The sequence below is a fragment of the Drosophila tropicalis genome, unplaced genomic scaffold (assembly GCF_018151085.1).
Source record: "Drosophila tropicalis isolate 14030-0801.00 unplaced genomic scaffold, ASM1815108v1 contig_463, whole genome shotgun sequence".
NCBI lineage: Eukaryota > Metazoa > Arthropoda > Insecta > Diptera > Drosophilidae > Drosophila > Drosophila tropicalis.
In genome coordinates, this window is record NW_027172929.1 from 3,583,574 (window position 1) to 3,608,646 (window position 25,073).

Sequence of the window (25,073 nt, forward strand, 5' to 3'; positions counted from 1 at the left end):
GGTAAACTACTTCTAACTATTATACGTACACACACACACACACATGTGTATGTATGTATGTATCTATATGGACTATAGCATCTATCTTCTCTATATATGCTAGTCAAACTGTACTCAATGTCTTTGCTGAAGCGTAACAGTAAGCAAGCAAGCAAGTTTTCTACTTAAAATATGAGCACTCGTCCTCTGTCGCCGTCATCATCGTTGGCGTCCCCCAAATCCTATCCTATTCCATCTCACTCCCAAACAATTCCCAAATTTCCTATGGTCAAGCAATTGAAAATGATTTTTTGGACAAAAGCCCCCAAACCACCCATTCAGCCCACCCCTTCGCGTTCCATGCACACAGTGAGTTTGAGAAGACAAAGTCAAAATAGAGGCAAAATTTGTACGGCCAAATGCGAAGTTGTGAACAAGCAAAGACAGCAAAAAGGATTACGTCAAGCATATGTATTGGTATGGATGGTTGAACTTTTCTTCCATCTCCGGCCCAGAGATTTCAATTTTCCGATACCCAAACCGAAACGAACGAATAAACGAGCGAGAAAGCAAGCAAGCAAACGAATTGTCCTTACGGTCAGGTCAAACCCTAGCGCCAACTGGATATCTAATATGACATTTGAAGTGATTTTTATGGGAAACTTGCTGATGTTTCCAAACAATTCAGCGTTTGAGCTGATTTTTCGCCCCTCCCCTTACAACATATCTGATACACTTCGCCAAAAAACAAAACAGAAAACAAGAAATAAAATGAAAAGCAGGAAATGTGAAACTGAAAGAAAGAAATCGATTCATTTTCATAAGTCGTTTATATTTTTTGCGAGTAAAGATAAGATAAAGATATTTCACAAATTATAGTATTTGATATAGTAAATAGATTTGTGGCATTATGATAATAAAGCTATTCTTCCTTCCATCTTGTTCTGTAGACTAGTCAAATATAATGGCTGACCTTCAATTTATTTACTAAAAATGAATCCAAAAATATGTTTGCCAATTGATTTTCCTCACAGTGTATTGATGCCAAGTGTATGAATGTGAGTGTGTGTGCGTGTGCTTGTCCTGTTTGCCAAAAAACGAGAGACAAAGGACACAAAAAAGAAAAAAACATAGACACACACACACACACACATATCTGTGTAGAAGAGGAAAAAAACACCCTTGAAAATTTCTAATCTCTTAATGGATGACAATCTGCGTTTTAAATGGTTTGTGTGCGAGTCCTGCTGCAAAACGAGTGAGTTGCGAATCCTGGTCCAAAAAATAAAACTAATTCCATCAACCATCCTGCCAGCCATCCAGTCATCCAGCTAGGAGCACCATCATCGCCTCCATCTCCTCCATCAGAATCCACTCTTCTCGAGCTTCATTGTTTGCCTAATGAAAGAATGCTGTTTGGGCAAGTTTTTAAAGGATTCTGTTTTTTTTTTTTCTATTTTTTTTATTTCTACTCACTCATCTTTCTGTTTTGCTTTTACTTTGTTTAATTTTCCTCTTCATTTTGAGAGAGAAAATTGACATAACATGTCAAGACTAATCACACACTTGAATGAGTGACGAACAAAAAAAAATGAAAAAAGAATAGGAATTCAGTTCATAAATCATGTTTCAAATACAAAATTTATGATGATGCCCAAACCAATGATGAGAAGAAGATGTCAGTCCGTCCCGTCTGTCTGGCAGCCAGCTAATTCTTTGAAGCTAATCAAATTATGTAACTAAAACCTCAAAGCAGACATGAAAAGTAAGACTTCGTGCGCGGGTTTTAACCATTATAGTGCTTGTGCCGCGCCTGATTTTGCCCTTCGCACAGACATGCTGGCGACGCAAACATGTCATCGAAGTGATTTGGCGGCAGTATTTGATGGGGGCGGGATGGGGAGGATTAAACAGAGTTTTTGGAGTTGGAGATGAAGTTTCCAGGGGTTACCGGCAAAGGGGATAGTGACTGAGTATGTGATGTGATGGAAGAACGCATGGCACTTCAATACCCGCAGCATAATCTTGAATAATAAAGACCCTCACCCAACATTGCCCAAAATCAAAGCATGAAGCAAATGCCAGGCGACAAAAACTCAACATTGGCAATGCCTTCTAAAGATCATAAACACAATTGGCTATTGTGTACTAAACATTTGAAAGTTTTCAAATACAATTTTAGATGACATAAGGTCAATTTTATTGCAATGATGCATTACTTGCAGTTTTTTGAAGTGAACATTATTTAGCAAACGAGAGGATTCGATTTAGAAATTTCAGTCTTATTCCGATTGGGAAGGTTACAGTCTTGTTAAGTTTCCTTCAATGTTCTTTTAGACATATTTCTTGAAATAAATCCCTTTACCTAACTAAATCAAGGTAAACTCTTTAAATTAAGATACACTCTTTGATGGTAAATGATAAACGTTATGAACTATTTGTCGGTGGTACAAAACTGATTTAACCCTCACCTTTAGCTTTCAATTGCAGACACGATAGACGTGTAGACATGAAGATTCAGCGAGGTGTGTGAAGCAATAGAAACTCCAGCAAATACATTATGACACACACATACACATGCACATGCACAGAGACACACAGAGAAACACATACATACAGTAATAGATAGACATGGGACAACCACACATACACACGCACACATATCCTTATCCAATGGGGCCAATCCCTGGGCTGGACCCATTTTACACGTTTGTAACGCCATTTTGTATGTCGACGAGGCGCCATTTGAATATTTTACAAGGACAACCCGGAACCTGGCGGCAGCGGCATCACCAGGCATCACCAGCATCAAAATAAGCGGCAACAGCTCCAGCACCAGCAAGAGTTAACCAAATCTGTCGTCTAGCTTGATTTTCTACCATTTCGTTTGTCGCTTTTTAATTATAGCTTTTAAATGTTCAACCATCTCGAACGTGTATTTTATTTATTTCACAGCCCTCATCCGGGACAATGTGCTCCATGTTGTGGGTTAGCCGTTCGCCCCTCTCCTACATCCCCCTTTTTGGCTGTCGGCAGTCATCCCATCCATACTTCCGTTTCCCCCTTTCGAGCATACTATCGCATGTTTTGGTGAAAAAGCGCTAAAATTACTCAGGCGCTTTTAATTTGATATGCAAATACAACAGGGCGCAAAAATGAAAGCAAAGTCCTCGGCAAAAGGTTGATGATGGAAATGTGAAAAGTGAAAAGCAGCTGTCCTCTCTCTCTCTCTTCCCCTCTTCCTCTCTCCCACTCACTGTCTTTTTCTACAGGATTTCACATCCACTATAGTAACCAAGCTCCACAACCACGAGAACGCGTTGTCTATTTGCAGTTCAAAGTCTCAAATGAAGTGCGCTAGAGCGGTCCGTGTCGGTGCGGTGGGTGGGCCAGGAGGTTTTGGGTAATGAAAGCCCTTATGTGCCAATTGCCAGCTAGTTTTTGCCCCCATAACGGAAGTCCTTGCGACGTTGCCTGCTGTTAGCTGTAGCCTAGCCTGCCTGCTTGTCAGTTTTTATGATGTGGCTAAGTTTTTCAAGGATATCTCATCTAAAAGAGAAAGAAATAGAGTCGGAGTTGCAAGTAGAATATCATTGCCTTGGCAATTAAAAATGGCGGAGTTCTACAATAGCATAGGCTTCCCTCATTCCCCTTATCATGCCTTTGGGTAATCTTACTCTCTTTCATAGGCCCGCGAAAGACCATAAAAGTGTACAAAAGTGATAAAGAACATGACGAAAGAAGAAGAGAGAGCGAAAGAGAGGGTACCGACAGAAGAAATGAATTGTAAATAAGGCAAAATGATAATGATGAGCAAAATGTCTGAATGGTAGAATTAAGATAAAGAGAACGAACATATAATGGATGCAAATTGAAAGCATAGAAGGAGACTAAAACCTCAAAATGAACAAAGAAACATTAAGAAAATTGACATCCACTAAAAACACCACCAACAGAAAATTTGATTAAAACCTATGCCAATGGTCAGAATTACAGTTTGTTTAATAGTTTCTTAGACATTTTAAAAATAATTTTTAGTGATTCCACTTATTTTCCTCAGACTGCATTTAAGGCATTCTTTAATCGGTTTCAAAAAATCATATGCAAGTATTTGTTAAGTGTTTGGGTTTTTCTTAATAACTATTAAGTTAATAAGCAATGGAAAGTAGACATTCGCTGGATGCTATGTTTGTTTTTCCGTCTGATTCTGAGGCGAAGCAAAACGTAAAAACTACTTTGATTTTTTTGCTTTTTCTGCATATTTTGCTTGGACAAAAAAAATAAAAGGAAAAGGAAATGGGTTTGACCACGCCCAGTTATAACGTTTTACTGATTGACGTGCATAAATTTCCTGTTCCTTCAATTGTGCATGTTCTCTGCTGCAACAATGCGACAATGTTGAGTTGAGTTTTAATCAGCGGGACTTTCGATTTCACGTTGCGGTTACTCCGCAACCCACAATCCCAAAACCGCAGAACGAACATCCTTCTTAGCCGCCTCTTACAGCACCCAACTCTGCCCTTGCCATTCGATTGCCCTCCATTCACTTGGTAACGCCCTCTTAACGCCCTTGCCGGTGACCATTTGAACGGACATCCGTTTCGTTTGATTTCCGGCATGTGATTGAGTGCACAGCACACATACAGCAAGCGATTGGAAGTGCGATGCAGCAGCAGCAGCAGCAGCACTCGATGCCTTACGACTGCGACGATGTTGATGATGATGATGGCAATGGCGATGGCGATGGAGCAATGTGTGACGCGATGCTGATGACATGTTAGGTGGAAACGTGGCTAGTCCCCAAGCAAGCCAAAAAGCAAGCAAACAGCGATGAGAGATCTCATCAGCATTGCAGACTCGTTCGTTGCGCATTCATAAAGCGATTAGTGACGAAGCGTGTGCCGATTAATTTGCAAAGTGTTTCAGATATCAGCCATCCATCCATCCATCCAGCCAGGCATGCATAAAAAAATGTATCGAATTACGATGGTCTTGAGTGGGGTGGTGGGTGTGAATTGGTATTAAATGTATTCGAGTCACCACAGCATCAGAGAGGGTGGTAGTGGTCAATAACATTTTTTATATATATCTTTTTTTTTTTTTTTTTTTGGGGATGAAACTAAAGTTAGCTTTATCATCAAGCAACTTTATAAGGAGAAAAATCAATAAATGGACTGACGCGAAATTAGTTTCAAGGACTACCAAGTGCAACACATATGTACATATTCCTCCCTATTATTGACATCTCTAGCCATGTCAGAGAGTAGTCATAAAAGTCAATTTTATTGGATAGCTAAGCGAATCAAAGACAAACAAATGTGCGTATTACGTATTTGCATTTAGTTTAAGGTATTTTCGGTATAGTATAAAAACGCAGCCATATTTTGCTTTTTGAGTAAGAACCAAGAAACATTTACAAATCACTTTCCTTTTCTTTGGCTTTGGTTTTGCTTTTATTTTGTTTTGTTTTTGATAACTACAAACGTTTATTGCATTCTGATGTGAAGCAAACGAGCCGAGCAAAAAAAGGAAGTAGGAGGCTAGAGATGATGGTAAAAGGATAGTGGGTGGAAGATGAAAGGTGGGTGAGTTGGGTAGATGAATGAATGGGGGAGGGGGAATTTTGTGCGAAATTTCCATTTTGCGTATTTTTTTTATTGCCCGACTTGCCAGACAAAACTGCCACTAAATCCGGCGCCAGTTTGCACATAAACAGACATAGAAACGAGAACCAAAAACAAAAACACATAGAAAAATAGGAGACAACATTTTTTTTCCTTCTTCTTTTTTTCGTAACCTTGTTGTCATTTGATGATGGCAGCCCCGCTCCCCGAGTATGAGTTGACAAAGGTTTTGGTAGTGAATGCGAGGGGAAAAGGAGAAGATGAGAAGGATGTCGGATGGGTTGGGGGGGACAGTCGACCAAAGCCTTTTACCAACTTTGCACTTTAAGACGCACGTAAAGCAATAAAACACATTTCTCTTCCTTTTTTTCGGCAACTCAAACTTCACTTTGCTTGTGTGTATGTGTGTGTGTGTGAGAGAGAGGGTTAAGAGAAGTTGACACTGTCTGGCATACAAGTTTTCTATCGTTTTTTATTGTTTATACGTTTTCGATAAGGCAAAAAACGGAAATTGCCAAGGCTACCCCATAGCTAAAAAACGAATTAAAACCGAAATAGTAAAAACAGAGAAGGAGAAAGCAACACACCCACACATCCACTCACACACACATAGCCAGTGAGAGAGAGAGAGATAGAGTAAGAGATAGACAAGAGGAAAAATTGCAAAAAAAAAAATGCGTAAAATGGACATACTTTTAGTGCCCCTCGTGTTTGGTCATTTTTTGTATTTTTTATGGTTCTCCTCTTTGGTAGAAAGAGAAAGAGAGATAAAACGGGTTAGAGGTCCATTAAAGTTTTCCCATCAGAAAATTAATTCAAATTATAGCCCAAAAAAAAAAAAGCAAAACTTAAGACATTTAAGTGTTTTTTTTTTTTGTTATATCGTTATATGTATGCAAAACTTTTCTTCTTTTTTTTTTGTGGCATGACTTCACTACACACAGAAGAGTCATTCAATGGCCATTACTTTTATTTCAAAGAGTTGATTTAAGTCTCTAGAACAAACTTAACAGCAACATTTGAGTATATCTCGAACCTATCAAATAAACCAATACTTGGTTTAAGTCGTGAACTCTTGAGCTGAAAGTAGCTTAATGGCAAAGTTGACTATGTATATTAATACCTGAAGATTATGACCAACTACCAGATATATAGATGTCCACTGGAAAGGATTTACGAAAAAAAAAAAAGAACAATCAACTCTAGAAAGTAAGTACAAAACAGTTTTTCAAATACAGCCAAGATCTCATATTGATTCAGAAGTCATCATATATAGAATTCTTCTTCAATTCAAGATTCATTTGTATCTTTACCAAAGCGCTGATCGTATACATTCAAAACTTCTGGTAATCTATTATTCGATTACTATTTGACTCTATTGAATATCAAAAAAAACGAACTAAAGAAAAGCAATTTCATATATTTTGAATTGAAGAAGTTTACTGATCCAAAAATATGTTTGATTAAAGAAGAGTAAATGAATTGGTTTGCTTATGTTTCATATGACCAGCTTGTGACATAATAGAAAAAGAGAAAACTTAGTCACAGTCTGCCATAGGTTTTCCTTTTTGCACTCCCCACCAAACCACTTGCCCCTCTCTTGTCACTCTCTTTCTATGCCATGGCCATTAGGCACGCCTCCATTTATAAAAATACAACGCCATAACGCTAATTACGCATTTTGTAGACCATTTCCTAACACAGCAGAAGAAGCAGCAGCAGCAGGACCAGACACATGACTCACCTTGCCTGCCTTACCTTAACTTACGTCGCGCCGTTTCCCATTTCATCCTCACACCGAAATCCACAAACTGGGCAACCAGTTGAAAAACTCTTTCTCTAGCGACATGGCGAGACTTTGTAACATGAAAATCACCACGGCAACGGGGCCGATTGAGAGGGGGCGGAGACGGACGACAAACGGCAACATCACGTGCCCAGAATGGAGCCCAGGATCTGCACTACGTCTCTTGGTGCTGCTTCGTCTCCTTCTCTGGCTCTGACTCTGGCTCACCTGACTTTATAGCCTGCGCAACAAATTTCACAGCACACACACAGAGACAGAGAGAGAGAGAGGTGCTTTATTTTTTTTTTTTTCTTTTTTGCTTGCCATTTTGCCCAAAACGAATGCGAAACCAAATTCCAGTCGAGGCAGCGTGGCACAAAACACGCAATGCCGCATCCTGACACGTAACCGCCCTCAAATGCCCACGCCCACACCACCACTCATGACCCTGCCGCCGCCCAGCATGCTTCATGCCCCATACTCTACTTCAGATTTAAAAATGTCTCCCACTTTGTGGCACATTGGTGTTACTTTACCAGTTAGTTTTCCGCTTTCCTCCAACCACTTGAAGTAGTGTAATTGAAAAATTCTACCAAAGTCAAGTCCAAAGTGAGAGTGACAGGCAGCTTTTTTTTCGTTCGTTTCGTTCGTTCGTTCGTTCCTTCTTTCAGCAGGCGGAGGCGTCGCCAAAGTTACGTTGCAGAAAATTTACAAATGCTTAGAGAATAAGGCGAAAAAAAACGACTGGGTGAACAAGAAAAAGAAGAAGTTGCTGCTGCAGTTGCTCAGACTTTTCCTTTAGCAAGCAATTTCTATTTCATGGCACATTATTTTGTGGCTTTTGTTTCGAGACTTCTCCCGGAGTCGTAGTCGGAGTTGAGTCGAGTTGAGTTGAGTTCAGGAAGCGCATACGAGTGAATGAATGTGTGAATGGGCGAATGTTTGCTTCTACATACATATACATATATATGTACATATATATATGCGGAATATAGCTTGTCTGGGCTGCTGGCAAGCACGTTCCAGCCTGGTTTGTGTTGTTTAATAATAAACTTGGCTTTACTTTTAATGATTATTTATGCGTAATATGCGAAGGAGCATTTCTAAGCAGAGCAAAATGGCCACAAAAATTAATTCGAAAAGATGTTTAAAAGTTCTTCTTCAAACTTTATAAGCAATTTCAAATTATAAGTTTGGGTTTTTGTCTTTTCTACCTCCCGCCTCCAAAAACAAACAAAATAAAAAATATAGGTACATATAAAAGAATGCTAATCTCAATAAAAACGAGGAGCACAATATGCTTATTTAAGAATTTAGAATATAGAGATTTGGCAATAGAGTCAAAACTAACAAAGAGTCCAACCAGTGTTGATTTCCCCACACTTGAAATCAGCTGCAAAAACTTACCTCATAAGGAGAATTCTTCTAAACAATTTTCATGGAGAATTGCCAAAATTGACAAGCACTATTCAACAGGCTTAATTAATAAGTTCCCTTGCCGCATTTTAACATGCCAATATCTTTTAATAATATTATTTACAAATAACCGATATCTGCTCACCTCTATTTTTCATTTTTTCTTTGTTGTTGAATTCCGGCCCACAATATTAGTTATAAGCCAAACAGTTAATTGCACTTTATTTCACTTTCACATTTGTATGTATGAATGTAAATATGTAAACATATGATTTAAAGCTCGCATTTGAAAAAAACAAAAATCAGTTTACCAACACTTTTTTCACTTTGATCAAGCAACACCATGGCCAAACAAGCGCTGCCGACGTTGACTACAGCAGAGCTAGCGACAGCGGCAGCGGCAGCCAATGCTAGACTTTCCGAATGGCAGCGTAATAAATGCATTAAACGCTTCATTGAAAAAGCAAAATATGTACATACATACATACATATGTATGTAAATTTAGATTATTAAATATGCCGATCATGATTTTTTAACATAATTAAACAATATAATAACAAACACACAAATAAAATTACACATAAGAAAAAAAGAAACAAAAAAAGGCTGCAGCCTGCTGCAGCAAAACAAAACAAAACAACAAAAACTTATGGAAAAGTAACAAAAATTGAGAGCGCAAGCACGATCGAGAGAGAGAGAGAGAGAAAATGAGAGATTCTTATGCAATTGATAAACACAATTAACACATTAATAAAGAAATTTCTCAAATTAATGAAAATTAAATAAGACTTTTTAGATTTCACCATACTTGTTTTTCTCTTGGCGCTGCTGCCGCGATATCTGCTGCGCTGCCGACAAAAGTGTGGTTAATTTCTTTTTTGGTGTCAATTCTTCAGGAAATAAAAACACATTTTTTGTTTATTTACCGAGCGGATTTTTAAAGCACTTTGATTATTTAATCACTAAACACTTTTAACTAAATGCCGATCATGTTTTTAAGGGGCAATAATTGATTAAATTTGCACACTTTAATTTTCACAACCGAACGCAGTGAACAAAACTTGAAGAATGAGGTGAACAAGAAAGGTGAATGACCACAACAGAGAGAGGGAGCCACTGCGCCGACTTAAAAGGAGAATTTAAACTATTTAAAAAAAAAACAATATGAATATCCTTAATAAAAATTAAATAAATAAATAAAAACAATGTGATAAAGCAGAAAAAAAAAGAGAGAAAGAGAAAACTGTAAGATAGAAAGAGATAAGGAGAGATTTCTTCAAAAACCTCGAAGCGTAATTATTTGTAGATTTTGGGGGAGGTGAAATCGGTTATAGTCTTCGATATATACTTATATATTATTGTACATTTCAGGGATTAGGTATTTGGGGTAATATATTTAGCTTATTTTCTCCACCGAAGATCGACAATCGTTAAAGATTTATATACGTTAGAAATTTACATTCTCTTTACATAATTTTACATATTTTATGCCTTCGAATAGGGATGGTATATCCTCTCAGATATATCCTCTCACATCTCATACCATTTTTCCCCTTCAATATCACACAGATTTCAATAAATAATATGATTTAGACTATTCGTCTCCCATTGGAACTTAACAAATTTAATCCTCAAAGGAAATCTTTTTGATTTTCTTGTGCAAAATAGTTTAGTTTCACTTTTCTTAGCTAAAAATATATGCCCAATGAATGGCATTACCCAAATTCTAAGCATGTCCTTGTTACAGCCGCTGACAATGTCATTTCTCTTTCATTTCTCACTCACTCGGAGAACATTCAAACCATTAGAAAGGCACAACTTTTGCCAACGAACTCATCTATGTATATTTGATGACCCTCTGCTCTAGAATGTAGTAGAAAGCCTTTCATTGAGTTCTTTTAACTGATTGATTGTGGGTCATGTGTATATTGCTGCGGTGGTTTATACTATCAAGGCTTTTCCTGCATCTTTTAACAGGCTTTAATTTTTATGTTCATGTGCAAGCGGTTACCAACAAAAAAGGAGAAAAAAAAACAGCCCAAACTCAATCCCTACATTTCCCCTTAAGCAATTCATTTCATTAAAGCAGAACAATGGATGCGAAGCGCCTTTTTGTAAAACGTGGCCGCAAACCACAAATGAGAAATGGGGAAAGAGGCTCGTCCGTGGCCCCATCTCACCTGGCTGACTGGATGCCTTCTCACTCATCTGTGCCACAGCCTTGAGGCTTTTGAAGTGCGCCAATGCTGGCGGCGTGACGTGCGTGCGTTTTTCTTTATTATGTTCACTTGGGGAGTGGCATGGAGGGAGGAGGGAAGCAAGCAACCATTTCCCCTTTTGCCTTACTTGTCAACTTCGGCTTCAACTTCATGTGCAGCTTGCGTTCGCTCGCTCTCTTGACAGGCCCTGAGTTTTCCCGTTTTTTTTTTTTTTTTGTATTCTTAGGTTTTTTTTTTTTTTTGTTTTTATTTTTTACCTGTGCCTGAGCTAATATACCTAAGGACCAAGACTGCAATGCGCAACGCCGCCGAACCAAAGTTTGCTACGTAAATCCCCTTTGTCGCATTAACTGACTAACTTTTCCCTTTCTTTTTGCTTTGTGTGTATGTGTGTGTGTGTGAGAACGCGAACGCGAATGCTACAAACTTTGTTTACAACTCAAAAAACTGAAGAAGAGCAAGAACTGAAGACCATGAGAAACAGAGATAGGGTGAGACAGACAAAGAGATAGACAGAGAGAGAGAGAGAAAAAGAGTGAAGAAAATGCGAAACCATCTATAGGAGAAGCACTCAAAAAGGCACAGGTAGAATTGGTTCTCTTTGGATGAGAGATGATACGTCAGGCGGACAATTCGTACGCCCTCAAACCTGCATTTGTCAAATCAAAATTTTATGGTTTTAGCACATTGTTGCCAAGACGATGACGATGACAGAATGAACAAACGCAGCCGGAATGAACGAAAGAAATGAATGAATGAGGGAGCGAATGACAAAAATTTTTACCGTCTCGAGTGCAGTTTTTATGTGATGCCATGAATGAGTTGTCCTAGTGAAAAATGTTGGGTATATCACCTATTGCAGCAATCCTGTATTTGAAGGAAAGCTTACAATTTGATCAGACTCTTTCAGTCTTGTCCATCCATTGCAGTTAAAGCCATTTTAATCAACTGAAACTTATTTTTCTACATAAATAGACCCTAAAGCATAAAGAAACATTGTTATAATAATAACTTTTTTATACAGATATTGTTATTTAATATATATAAGTGATTAAATTTCATTTAGTTCTGTGTTAATTACATCCTAAAAAGTATGCTATGTTTTTTTCCGCATTTTCTTCTTGGCAAATCGGTAGTATTTTGATGAAAATAGTAATTAAATTATCTTTTTTTTTCTCGTTACATTCTTAATTCTTTATTCTTAATGACTTATGACCATTAAATTGAATTTCTTTGCTGTTCAATTGAATTGTTACAATCTGAAGAGCATAAACTATTCGGTTAACTGATTAGGTACTTGGAAATAATTTCCTTCATTCCAACTGTTTATGGTCGGTCTCTGCTTCTCGCTGACTTTGCCCTTAAATGGCAACTAATTTGCCAACGCAATTTGCTCTTCTGTGCATAATATTTTTTGTTGTTTTCCTTTTTTTTTTTTTTTGTCATTTTTATTTTTATAACTAAATTCGCATTTTCGACTCTTGCGACAATGACAGAGCAATTATGCCAAAGCCATGAAAAGCGAAATGGCAAATCGCTACCAGCTATATGTAAGTTAAAGAAGTTGCCGGGTTCTTATCTCGGAGCATTTATCAAAAATCGCATTTCATTCGCGTCGCGTTAATTGCATGGGAGACAGACAATAGTGCGGCAAATGAATTTGTACAAGGGATAATTGTTTGGCTCAGCGAACTTTGCTCCAACCGGCGTTTAATTTTGTGCAAATAGAGAGAAAAACATGCTTTCCCTTATTGCCCTTTCCTCTCTGAATCCATTCGCCCCGCCGCCTTGTCGACCGACCGACGAACATTTCAACTCCACCGCCATCGCCGCCATTCAGCAGTAAAATTTTTGGAATATTTTTTGTGTTTGTGGAGGAGGGGGGGAAATGGTGGGTGGGGGAGTTTGTCTAAACAAATGTCATGAACTCGCAATGCTCATATTTCAGCAAAAGGGGCGCATAAATTTATGCGAAATCTATTAGCAAAAGAGCCAAAGCCAAAGAGCACAGAGAACCCTTTTCAGCGAGCTGTCCACAGGATACGCAGACAGGCCATGGATGATGTTAGCCTTTTTTTGGGTCGCCTTGGCTTGGGTTATGGGTGGCAGGCATCACCATCAGCAGCATCAGCAGCAGCAGCATTGGATGGATTTCATTTCATTTCATTTTGTTTCATTTCCATTTGTAAGTGAAACTTAAATTAACTTTTCATATTTCGCATTCTCTGTATGAATTTAAATGGAAAATATAAAAGGGTTCAAGAAGCTTCTCAACAACAACAGCAAAAAGAAAACCTCTTCACCCCTCTAGTCTTAAATATATGTATGTACATACACACATACATATCTATCTAGATATTTGCTAAACAAATTTGTCAGTGTCATAAAGTATGGCTATAATTTATACATATAATAAGTATTGAATGAGTAGTCTAATTGTAATAGATATTTTTTTGTTTGTTGCAAAATGTAATATGTATGTATGTAATTGTCTACTATTGTAGAGATTACTCAATGTTGATTAGACTTAAATGAAGTACACAATTGCCTCTAATAAACTCTCTGAAAATTTATGACATTATGTATTATGGATAAGTTAAACTAAAATGAGGCCAGCTACTTCCATTACCCTCTTACCAAATGGTACACATAAATTTCTGATATGTATCACCTTGTTCTCAATTCTTACCAACTAACTGTGTGTGTACACACACACACACACACACAGACATATGTGAAATTTGTCCAAAGGTCATAACAAAAGTTCTGATACACACATATACATATATATATATAACTTTATTTTTTTGCGGGTAATTGAAAAAAAAAGCCTCCTTCTGGCTCTCTGTTGGCTTCCTGTTCACCCCGTTATGTTACTCCTCTCTAACCAATCCAAACAGGAAAAAAAAAAAGTTGGCAGTGATTTTGTAGTCTGAACTCTTGACGTCGCCAAAGTCCAATTTTCTCCTCTTGGTTTCTGGTTCGGTGTGGTTTGGTTCGGTTTGGTTTGGTTTGGTTCGTTTGTTGCTCCACTTGCTATTCAATCTCCCACCGACGCGGCGACGACGATGAGACGCCAAATAACATTTCCAATTGTTGTATAATGATGTACACAGTGCGCCATTGTAGGGGATAATAAAAAATTGTTATTATTTTTATCCTTGCCACACACACACACACACACACACACACATGTGTATGGCTGTGAGTTCAAGGGGTAGGAGGTTTACACACTCGTAAATAAATCGTGTCAGTGGGTAACAAAAATTCATTCATTTCATATTTATTTTTTTCTTCTTTTCGCCTTGCTCGCCAGCAAAAATGTTAGCAAGCCACATTTACTGTTATTTTTGTTAGCGCAAAATATATATATATATATCTTCTTCTTTCTTTTTTTTTTTTGTCCAGTTTCATGAGAAAATGAAAAAATATATGTATGCTAGAGACAAGAAAGCAAAGTCAAGTTTTGGACAAAAATGGTGAAGATAGAATACCCTTGAAATTTATACTCTATTTCCTTGCCATTTTTCGTTTGATTCATACCAAAATTTAAAATCAAAACTAGTAAATATTTTTATTCAAGTATCTTTTCTTTAGCCTAAATAAGTTACACTTGCACTGAGCATTCTAAAGAATAAGAATCAGTCTTGGATCTTTGGTTTATTTGGCCATCCATGAACCATCAAGGATTAATATCAAAATGATATAACATTTGGTTTCTCTAAAAAGGGGAAACAGGCAAAACATTCTTTCGACTAACAGTCCCATGTATGCATGCATGTGTATATATGTATATATAAATCTTGTATATATCTATATGCATGCATATACGCGGTAAAAACATAAAAGTCAGAGTTAAAGGGCACACAGACAGCGAACAGCCGTTTTGTTGCTCTAAAACTTGTCGCACAGTGGACAAAAGGAACAAGTAAATAGTAAAAAAAAAACACAAAAAGAAGAAGTATCCCTTTGTCAATTAGCTGGACTAGCCCAAAAAACGCATATGGCAAATTAGCTTAGTCACACACAACTTTACGTTTTGAGTACAGTCAACATTTGTGCACAAAAGTAGGCAGCACAATTTTTGCTTTGTAGTGTGTCCTTTGCTATTTGTTTTTTGTTGTATGTGTTTTTTTTTTTTTTTTTTTTTTGGGTGTTTCTGCATTTTTGTGGATTTCCTTTTTTATGATCCCACTGTAGACCATATATTTTGGTCGTCGGTTTGCTATTTTTTGATAAATGGTTCTACTCTTTTATCATCTTGCTCCTCCTGAGCTGAGCATTTTGCTTTGCCACGCGGCATTCGTTGCTCTGCCATGCGCCGCGGCATTGCTCGTTGTGCCACGATTCGCCAGTGGAAAGATAAAATACGTTTTTCATTTGGCCGCCCAGTTTTTGGCTGGGTTCCTTGTACTCGTTCGCTTGATTTTGGCGCTACATTTTCCATCTTTATTTTTCTTGTTCTGTTTCAGCCCCCCCCCAATTTTTGTTTTGTTGATTTTTTAGCCGGCCAATGTTTCTCATCGTCTTGTTTTGTTTTATGCAGCCAAGCGGCAAAAACGAAAAACAAAAAAAAAAACATATATATATATATATGTAGTATATATAGGTATATATATATATTATTTTGGGAATATTGTGATTGCCTCCGTTTGCAGTGTTTCGGGTTTCGTGTTCCTGTTGCTGTTTGCCAGACACAAATCCTACATGGACATTGGACATGAGCTCAGTTGTAGTAGGAGCATCCTTGCCTCTTTCTCGCTGGCTTATGGTTTGTTTTACTACTTAGTTAATCAGCTAATTTAAAATTGGATCGTGTCTACCCCTCTCACTTCTGTGTTTGTGAAGGATTCTAGTTTTGTTTTCTTTTGGTTTATAGCGAATTGGTTTTGTGGACAAATATTTCGGTTGGATCTTTCAATCTCTTCAATTGTCTCTTAAAGTAACATATGTAGCAAGATAAATACAGTATTTTATTGCATACTTTCGAGCGCTGTGCTGCCCCATTTTACTTTTGATTATTAAATTGATTTCCTTTTCCTTTTTATTTCCATGAAGTTCAAAATATGCTTTGACTAATCCTTTAATATCAATTCCAGGAAGCCATTATAAACTTCAGCCAACGCCTGCCCATCGCCCACTTTCCTCATAGTAAATAATTATGAATTATGTTTTGTGATATTTCGTTCAAACTTTGCTTCTTTTGCTTCTCTTCTTGGTGTACACTAAAAGAGCATTCAACATTTCCACAGTCTAGACTCGACGCTTGTTTATGGTTTTACCTTTGTTGCGTGCCAAGTCAGTAAAAGATGGGCCAACGGCGGAGGGGTAAAAAAAAGATCTCCCATTACTCTCGTAACTTCAATGTTAGGGGGGTATAACTATACCTACGCTTATTTTTTATTAAGAAAAAAACAACACAACAACAAATGCAATCCAACGGTAGCTGAAACGGCAACCAAACGGCCAAAGCTAAAAGGCAAGTAAAGCCACAAAGTAGAAAAGTAAAAAATGCCAACTTCTCTAACCACCCACCCATATCTTTCTACTCTTTGTGTTCTTCTTATATTTCTTTTCTTGCTTGCCTTCTTTCTTTTTGTCCAAGTCGCGAAACGGAGTTTAAGTGGCAAACTCCTGTAGAAATGGAAACGAAGGAGCTGGCTCTGTGCGGCGGCTCCTTGAAAATGTCTCGCTATAAATTTGCATACGTATTGCAAAAAATATTTTCATTTTATATTGTTGCTCAGGCTCTCTTTTGGCTTTCGGGCTCTTTGTGTGCAATTTATTTAGCATGAATTGTTTTTCTTTCTCTAGCTGCGACTTTGCGTTTTGTGACAAATTAAGTTGGCAGCAAATAAGATAGTTTCATTCGTACATACATATATATGTTTCTATATATCTATATATAGCCGACTACGTGCATTACATTAGGAAGTTTGGCAATTGCAGATTGCTATTTGGCTACACTCGATAGGCGAACTTAAGCCATGATCTACCCAGAAATTTCGTTTTCTTTCTTTCTTCTTGAAAAAGTTGAAATGGAATTTAGTTATTTTCGAAAATATGTTAAGCTTTAAAGGACGAAAACGTTTTGACTTGCCCGTTTTGTTTCAAAGAGTAAACAAAGTGCTTGGTTTTTGTTGTTGTTTTTTTTATTCTTGGTTGTGCAAAAGTTTGCACAAATTAGAAGTAAAAATATATTTTTATGCCAAAGAGCCAAAAAAAAAAAAAAAAAAAAGAAAGCAAGAAAGTCGTTAGATTTTAATCAAATTTGGCAAAGTGTGTCTAAATTGGCAGACATATGTATACAGATAACCCCCCTGAGGCTGACACCCCTCCTTCAACACACACACACATATGTCGTAATTTGCACAAGCCAATTTGCTTTTGCCTTTGAACTTTTCTACAACAACATTTTTAACCCCTCCATTTTTTATTTTCATCGTTTTTTTTTTTTTGTTTTTTATATGCTAGACTCAAAATTTCCTTTTTTCTGTTTTATATTTTTTTTTTTTTTTTTTTTTGGATTGAGGCGAATTGAAGGGAAAAGTGTGAGGATTCATGCCAAATGTCTGTGAGAAAAATGATAAGATGACAGCGTCCCATGAAGAAAAGCCGAGAAAAAGGCGACGAAGAAAAAAATAAACCGAAGGAAAAAGTGCCAGCTCATTTTTTAATATTTTCGTCAGACAGTCGGCAAACAGACAGAAAAAAGAAGCCAAAGCAGGTGGCAAGTGAGAAAGGAAGGATGCCACCTGGAAAGGACTAAATAAATTTTTCGGATGGTCTGTGAACCAAAAACTGTGATGGCACGACGGACGAGAAGCAGCAGCAGGGGGAGTAAGTTATGGATGTGTGTCTGCAACACGTAGCCTTTGACATTGGCCTCGCTAATGAGCAAGTGAGCGCACTTTGGCACTGAACTTGAGTGTGTGTGTGTGTGTGTGTGTGTGTGTGTGTAAGGATGAGTTGTAGAAGAAGCACTCCTCTCTGAGTGAACTTATAAGAAAATTCATTTCAATTAAGAGTAATATGGTTAATTAGTAATTATATGAAAAGAATTTTGCCGAAACACAAAAAAAAAAAAAAGAAATTATAAAAAATAAAATGAAAAACTCAAAAAAAAAAAAAAAAATTGTACCTTATATGTAATATAGTTAGTTAGCTAATAAAAGGTTATGAAAAATGTGAGCATGTGAAATAAAATCTTGCCACTGTTGAAATTGTCGCTTGATAAAGTTTTTAAGACCATTTTGTCTCTGTCTCGCTCGCGTTTGATTACAAATTCTGGCCAATATTATGAATCCTAGAAAACGCCTAATTAAATACACTCTTAACTGCCAGCTTAATATCCTTTAGACATGCTCTCAGATCATAATCTTCTATGAGCGATAGATTCCAATGAATTTTTAAACTGAAATGAATGACTACATAATCATTTGAAAATCAGTAGTTAGTAATCAAGACTGATAATTCAAAAGTTTGTCAGTTAATTAGTTAATCTTGACATGCATTAGAAAACGACAAAATGTAGAAAAACAGAACTTAATAGAACCCTTATTAGGAGCTTCAGGAGGGAAACGAAAAGAAACGTTTAGAAAACCTCTTAAGAAATCTAATTTTATAAAATTTAACCCTAAGGAATAATTAGTTCAAATCTTACATCATTATAATATAAATATATTTTCTAATTAAGCATTGAATAAAGGGTTTTTTAGATAAGATTTGTATAGAGTCGAATGCCGAATGCCTTTGGGTTGCGCCACATTGTTGCGGTTCAATTTGAAAAACGTTTAAAAACATATTCTTGAAAATTTTCTTGATATTTTTATTACTCTACTTAGGGGAGTTAGTCTCAATTTTATGCCGCCCAATCTTACATTTTATTAGAAAATTTTCGTTGATCGTTGTGTGTTTTTTTTTTTTTTTTTTTTTGTTTTCCTCTCGCTCGTTTTGGAGGGTGGCATAAAATTTTCACAGCGAACATTATGCGAAAACAATGAAATTAACGAACCAAACACGAATAAGAAAATCGCGATAGCAGGGCAAACCCATCAGGTTGAGAGGATGAGGATAAGCAGAAAATAAAAAAGCAAAATAAAAAAAAAAAAAAAAAAAAACGAGAAAAACGAGAAAAATGCTCAAAAAAGCGTAAAATCAAAGCGCCCTGCAACGCAGCGCGCACAGATGCTGCCATAATTAAATAAGCATCGACAGAGTGTGAGAGACAAAGACGCACACACACACACACACACAGACACAAAGAGAAAGAGAAGGAAAGAGAGAGGGAGAGAGAGAGAGAGAGAAAGGTGGGGGGGCAGGGGACAAGGAGTGAAAGTCAAAGTCGAAGTCTGTGCCTGCTGTTGGCAAACATGGCGGCAATAGCGACACCAATTCTGAAGTCCTTTCGGCCATCATCAGCTCCTGTCGCGACCGCCGATGCTGCTGCTTTTGCTGCTGCTGCTGCTGCTGCTGACACTCACTCATTTTGCCATTTACCTAATTGGTAATTTTTCGTGTCCTGTTTGTCTGTCCCTCTTGCCTGTCGGTCCTTTTACAATTGATTTTGGTCTGGCGATTGACAAGTGGATGGCTGATGGCAATTGGCGGATGGCCGGATTGTTGGTTGGAAGGACAGCACTTCAGGTGTGTTGACTTTTTTTCATGCTCTCTTTAGCCTACCCATCCGTCGACCTTACCTTGCAAGTCCTCCATTAGCATCACCATCGCCATTGCCATAGCCATAGCCGTCGTCGTTCAATTTCATTCAGCCGAGCAGCGCATGCTAATAAGTAAATCCTGCTATCCAATCCAAAGAATAAATATTTGACAAACGTACGCAGTAGCGCAGGGCTGTAGCCAAAAACTTGGAATGTAAGTATAATAAATGCGATTTGCCAATGGTGTGTACGAACTTGAAGAGTAAAAAGGACGATGGGGCGAGTAGCCAAGGGAGGAGATGGTGAGGTAGGTGGGTGGTTGCCGTTGCCGTAGCTGCTTCTGCTGCTGCTGTTGCTGCCGTGCTACGTGCCACTTGTTTTAAAATTCAGCGTCAAAATCGTTTTATTTGCCCATATTTCATTGTGTTGGCGAGTCCTTGTCCCATCGTCCTCATCCACGTCCTTGTCACTTTATTAATGGTGTTGGTTTTCGGATTATTTAACGGTGTATTATTTTATTATTTATTTTTGCATTAATTTTTGATGAGCAGCAGCAGCAGCACTAGCAATGGCAAGAGGAATCGAAATAAACCAATAAAGCCTCTAATGGGTTAAGCTTGCCCAGCCACCACCCTGCCCCACCCCCCCTACTACCACAAGCCGCCTCTTTCAACAATTCAGTAAAGTTTTATTTTTTGTTAAAAAATAAAAATAAACCGAAGCAAAACTTTTCCATTTTTCGCCATCGATTTGACGTTGATTGGTTTGATTTCTCTTCTTGATTTTTCAGCGCGCAGAAGAAGCAAAAAAAGTAGAGCGGCAAGGGGCAATGTGGCTGGGAAAATTGTTTGGACAGCTGTGGTAATTATTTATGCTTTAGTTATTGAGAGGATGGGTTAAAGGGTTAAAACGGGTTGCCTCCTTTTCCCTCTCTCTCTCTCTCTCTCTCTCACTCTCTTCTTCTTCTCCTTCCACATCTTCTTTGTCCGGCAACATCTGCCATAGATTGCAAATTATGTATATAAAAAAGTTTTTTTATTTTGTTCTGTTGAAATAATTGATTAAAAAACTGAAAGCTTTCACTTATTAACTATTCAGCAATTGTATAATAGACCAACCAAATTAAAAAAAAAAAAAAAAGAAAAATATGTAAATATCATAAATTCAAATGAAAACAAAAAAAGAATCTTTGAAAAATAGATAGGAATTCTATACAAAAGCATTTTTAATGCATTACTTTTGTCCGTAAAAAAAAAGAGAGAAAAACATAAATATATATATGTCAATCTTGTAGACAGTTATTTAAAAACAAATTTCAGTTGCAGGATAATGCGCTCATTTAAGGCTCTGTAATCCTGTCAAATGCAAGCCAAGTCATACAATGTGGTAATTGTGGTGGTTCTATCTCTAAACAGAAGCACAAACCAACAATACCTGTATGTATTTGCATCTTTGAGGCGGCGATGGTCTGTCTAGAAGACAAAACCAAATGCCAAATAGTGGTTGCCATTCCAAAGGGAGTTTTCAATATAATCTTGACATAATTAAAGTAGTCGATAAATGAAAGACTAATAATATCAGTAGCTAGAGACTCTCTTAGGAATGCTTTTACCATTTCAATGACTTCAAAGTTTTTTCACAGAAAATGATCTGTTGAAAAAAATTCTACCAAAAAAATTTAATTTTACAAGCAAGAATTTGTATACTGTATATTATAGAAAGAGATTCGCCAATAATGAAAAAATTATGCATAAACAGGCTTCAGCATTATGTATGTATGTAGCATTTGTATTTTGTTTCTGAACTAAACATTAATGGCCCTAAAAAGTGTGCTATGGAAAAATTTATGACTTTCGGACATTGAGTGTCATTTGCCATGCACTCTGATTCATATCGTCATCATCATCATAATCCACACCCTCTCTCAACGATGATGATTACCTTTATTCTTCTTTATAGTCATTATTGTCTTTATCTATTCTAGTCAACGTTAATTACCCCAATAATTTTTGCACATGACGCGCGACTTTTTTACAGCGAATTTTCATAATCATGGTGAAAGAGGCAACTGGTAACTGGCAAACGGCGGCAACAGTCGCTCCACCCCAGACATTTTGTTTTTCCTTTTTTTTTTGGGGCGCAGCCTGGAGACGACATAGAAGCAAAAAAAAAAAGTATTTATATATATGTATATGTATAATGGCAAAGGCGTTGCCTTCACACGAAGCAGCTTACTAATGACAGCGTTTCTTTTTCGTTTTGCGCCCCATGAAGTTGTTACTTTGTTTAATGTCGAAGCCATCTTCCTTCCTTTCTGTCACACACTCTCTCACACACAAACACATCCACTTGCTGGAGCACACATGCAAAAAAGGTCTTTGGCTTTTTCACTTTTTTTCCCTTTTTGGGGTTTTTTTTTTTTTTTTTTTTTTTGCACCAATGAGCTAGCGGATCAATCAACGTGTCAAATCGTCTTGAAACGAACATTGACTTGGGGTTACGTGCCACCGCACGTGATATCCGCTGAAAATAATAATAATAATAGAACAAGCAAAAAATAAGGAAACACTTCTTTAAAAAAAAAAACGCAATGACTTGTTAATACCCTGTAGTAACTATTGATTAACTTGATTCTCATTATAAGGGAAGACTAAAACATTTAGTTTAATTAGCATTTGTTTTTGTTCACTTTAACCATTCGCTTTTAAAGTTAGTTAGCATAAAATAAGAAATTAAACTCCACCCTTATATATTTAGCTGTCGAAATGATTACAAACACAACAATTTAGCCTAAGGGGTATCAATGTGAAAGTTAAAAGAAGATGAAATGCTTTAACAAATTACCTTTAGGCATTTCGTTAGTTAACAGAACAACTTAAGCACCTTTGATTGACATCTGATTGAAAATTACCTTAGCCCCAAATTGTTGTCAATCAACGCATAACAAAATCAAAATCAAAATCAAAATCCTAAATCCCAAATCCAAAATATGTCTTCAAGAACCAGACAACAACAGAGCTAACCAAAATTCAATTGAGGTGTCAAGTTTAGGTAAATTTAATTTGTCGCTTGCCGCCCCGCCCGCTCCGATTTAACAAGAGAAGAAATGGAATGATTCTTAAATCGTTAATCGTTTAACTTTTATATTTCTAGATTGGTCGACTGGTGATGTCATGGAATTGGAAAAAACCATGGACAGGGGACAATTGAGTGGGTTGGGGGAGGGGACGTTGATGAATGAGGATATATAGAGGACAGCCAAAATAAATTGAAAAGTCTCAGCTTGTTTTCCAGTATTTTCTCATACTCTCTGTCACTCTCTCCATCTCTCTCTCTCCCTCTCTCTCTCTCTTTCTCTCCATATATGTACACAAGCATAAATAAAAGAAGATGGAAAGTGTGTAAAGCGAAATTGATTGAAAGTCTCGACGAAAATTAATAAAAAAAACAAACAAACAACGCCAACAAAAATTAGTAGCAAAATGAAATGAAATCTTAAAGTTGGCATTGAAAACAAACAAGGACTTTGTTAATATTAATAGATTTTGGTATATACTTGGAGGTAAATCATCGCTTATGAATGACTCAACTAACATTTGAGAAAAACGTTTTGCCTTAAATCTAGTATGAACGGGGAAAATAAGGAAAATGAGAGAAATTCGCCTGCTTATTGCATACTTTTGGGAGCAGATTGCCCTCATTTCCTCCTTGTCCGCAAGATTCCCCCCGTGTTATATCACAGTGTCTATTTCTTTCACAAACAAATACATGATCCTCAAAAACTTACAAATCTGGCCAAGAGTAGAACCCGTTCGTCCTTTGATTCACCAGCTAATGTCCAGCAATTTCTATTTAAATCAAACTTTTTGCTACATTTTTCACTCCATACAAGTTATGTATGTATGTAATAAGCACTTTGTTAAATTAATTAATGCCAAAATGGCACTTTACTTGTGTTTATTTTTTTAATACTTAACTTTTTTAGCCACTCAATCAAATGTATTTAGATGAAACCAAATACATCGGTGGTCATTTTATATGCATGATTCGACAAACACACAAAAACCATAACAACAGAACAACAAACCTGGGGCCTCTGGCCTCTTCCTACCCACCCGATGACTTTTTGCACGCAATTAAAAATGAAAATAAATTGGTTGGCTATGAGGTAAAGAGGTAAGAGGTATGAAAATGTCATTGTTTGTCACATTGCAAAAGTGGTAGAGTAACAGCAGCAACAGCAACAGCAACACAATGCCAGTTTTAGTCATTTAAGTCGCGTGCGGCTTTCAGTTTACATTTCAATTAAAGTTACATAACCTCAAAATGAACCAGCAAAACAACAACAACAACAACAACAATACAATAAAAGAGAGAGAGATCCATGGGAAAGGGTAGAGCAAGGTAAAGCATTATTGTGATTTAAAGGCGGTGGTGTAGGGGGATGGGGAGGACATGTTGGGTGGTATGTCGTTTTGGTTTGTTACTTTGTCTATGCTGTGATTTTAGCTTCATACAACAAAAAAAAAGTCAATTTCATGCATATTTCATTAGACTCAACGTGTGAGAGTGCCTGTGTGTGTGTGTGTGTGTGTGTATGTGCGCGTGTCACGCATGTCACGAGGCTTTGCTTCTGGTATGCAACACATCAAGAAAACCATCCTAAAACCATGCCATGCCGGCTTTTCAATATTTCATGAGTATTGGCTTCCCCATCCCGCCCCTTACCACCTCTTCCTTATCGTCATTCTGGCATAATCAAGCAAAATGTATAAGGATGACTTTGGGTGTTGGTTGTGCGGACGTCGCGCGTATAAGCGTTGCCGGAAAGGGAAGAGGAGAGGGTGTTGCTTTTGCTTTTAGTATGGCTTATTCACATATTAAACTCAACTACCCAATACAAATCATAATTCAATGCATCTAACAGAACTTTTCAGGCTTTCGATTTGAAAATTTCTTGATCACTTTTTGCTGAATTTAGATGAAAACGATTATAAGAAGCTTAAGTATCTTAAATATTTTTGTAGATTTTTTCAAATGAAAGAAACTTTTATTTTGCTGCATAGTGTAGATATGTTGATGCAAATACATATTGCTAGCGAGTTGAAGTTATTTTTGCATATATGTATACATGATTCGGTTTATTAGATTCGTACAAAGGCATACACAATATGTCTGTGTGTCTCTCGTTTGGCTGCCAGCCTGCCTGCTTGTTCCTCTGTTGCTCTGTCTGTTCTGTTTGTCTGTCTATTTGTCTATGTGTCTGACTGTCAATGCGGGTTGTTCTCTCTCTCTCTCTCCCTCTCTATCTCTCTGGTTCCTTTCACTGTGGGTAAATTCAATTATTTGCCGCTGATATCGTCATGGTCGTTTGTTTTTCTCTGCGTT